The sequence below is a fragment of the Schistocerca nitens genome, chromosome 2 (genome assembly GCF_023898315.1).
Source record: "Schistocerca nitens isolate TAMUIC-IGC-003100 chromosome 2, iqSchNite1.1, whole genome shotgun sequence".
NCBI lineage: Eukaryota > Metazoa > Arthropoda > Insecta > Orthoptera > Acrididae > Schistocerca > Schistocerca nitens.
The window spans coordinates 734,494,948-734,497,426 of NC_064615.1; positions in this window are offsets into that span (position 1 = coordinate 734,494,948).

The window sequence follows — 2,479 nt, forward strand, 5'->3', positions numbered from 1 at the left end:
TGTGAAATATTATGATCATTCACACTCCGTACTGGTACTTACTTACGGAAAGTTATTCAATCTAAAGGCTGTTAGAGGTCATGTATGCATTTCCTTTATGTAATGATGGACAAGGTAATCAAAATGTATTTTATAATTCATAATGAGTAGAAGATTTGGGTCAGGTGGATTACACAGAGGTTGTGTGTGGACATTGTGTCTTCGGATTGTATGGGATGATGAATTGAAGTTTGCACTAGGATTTTATCTGTACTTGTTCGAGGAGACTGACTAGAGGAAAGAGTTTTTATGGAATTGAAATGATATTGGTGATAAGGTTTATATGTATCGATGTATTGAAGAGGTATTATTGAGGTATTGAGATAGTGTGAAGTTGATGATTATTGGAGTTTTGGTGGACAAGAGGTAAGGTAAATGATGTTGATGATAAGGTTTATATGCATCGATGCAAGAGGTATTATTGAAGTATTGAGATTATGTGATGCTGATGATTATTGGAGTTTTGGTGGATAAGAGGTAAGGTAAGTGAGGAGCATAATTTTTTTGTTGTTGGTTTATATGGAACAAGGAGGATGAAGATAGCAGACTAGAACACTCAAGTAGGAGGAAGATTGTCTACACCCACACTTTGTTAAATCACTAAGCAGTATATACTTTTTTTTTGGAGAGAGGAAGCATTTGCATATCTTGGCTCACTGACAGTTGTTCAGCACCGTACATTTGATTGGGCTTGGCAAACATTGGTCTTGACATGATGACTATGACATTGACTAATTATTATCGACTGTTATACATTACTGCCACTACTACTTGATACACATGTCGAACATCAAATCTCTGACAGAATTGCATTTACACAGTTAACACTATTCAATTACACAGTAGTACTTAATGTGGATGAAAGATGAGTGAGTGTGTTTTGTGTGTTTTCCTTTCCTAATCCCAAATAATTGGTACCGACCTATCTCCTAAATTTTATTTTACTTGTTTGTTGTGGCTTGCACTGACACCCATAAATATTATTGGTTTACTGATATTTGTGTATTGTAATAGTTAATAGGACAATTATCTGATATCATTTGTGTGTTTGTTATAATTTGTATGTTTAGTGTAAGAGCATTGAGAATAATTTTGTAAAAGCAATTGTGTGTGCATTCAAACTGTGGTTTATGCCTGCACCTGTTCAACATTAATGGGTGCCACTTAGAAATGTTTAATTTCTGCTGATAAACTCTGATGAACTGTCTGATTAGTGATAGTGAATATTATGGATTGTTACCTGCACTTGTTCAAAATGATGGGTGCCACTTGGAAATGTTTAATTTCTGCTGATAAACTCTGATGAACTGTCTGATTAGTGATAGTGAATATTATGGACTGTTACCTGCACCTGTCAACATTACTGGGTGCCACTGATGGAACTGCTTCTACTGATATGATGTCACTTGTTGCTGTCTGCACCTGTTCAACATTGCTGGGTGCCACTGATGGAACTGCTTCTACTGAATTGGTCACTTGTTGCTGTCTGTACCTGTTCAACATTGCTTGGTGCCACTGATGGAACTGCTTCTACTGTCATAATGTCACTTGTTGGTGTCTGCACCTGTTCAACATGCTGGGTTTCACTGTTGGAGCTATTTAAATATTGTTGATGAAATGTTATGAGACTGCTATTTGCACCTGTTGACCATTTCTGTGTGCTACTGTGGGAACTGTCAACCTCTCTGAGGAGTGCTACTTGTTTATTGAACTATTGAAAGGATTTTATGTGAATATTTGTATAAACTGATTTTTTTGTGTATTTACTGTTTATGAAAAGTTATGAGACTCTTACCTACACCTATTCGTCATTTCTGACGCTATTGATTGAATTGTTTAACCACATGATACTTGTGTAAACTATTATGTAAAATCATATGTATGCAAGCATTTGTATTCCTTACTGTATTTTATATATTAGGTTATTGAAGGGTCAGTGCAAAGCCAAAATTTATCTAGTTATGTGATGTTTACTTATTAATATTATCTTTTATTTTTGTCTGTATTTTTATTGGGACGAATTTGGTGGTATTTTCACCACCAATGCTGGCAAAAATACCATCAAATCGTAGCCCGTGGAGGAGGGGCATATGAAAGGTGGCTACACTGAGTCACAGCGCCAGAGGTCGCGCCAAAGAGTTTTATTCCGCCGCCTCCACTGGCAGTGCTTGTTCAGAAGTTGTGGTGGTTAGTGCTTGCTGAGAGGATGTTGATAGCTGTACTATTTGAGGCCATGTCGTGTGCAGTTGTTTTCATGGGCTAGACAGCAGATGTTGTTCGAATGGGGATGTTGTAATGATCAGAGTGTATTTTTAGTCAATATATATGAAGGTAAAAAACATTTTTTTATTTTTTTTTTAAATTTCCTAACTAACAATGCCTCTTGGTGACAGGTTCAGTCAACAAAGCATCTGGCTTGTGTTCATGTATTAGACTGTAA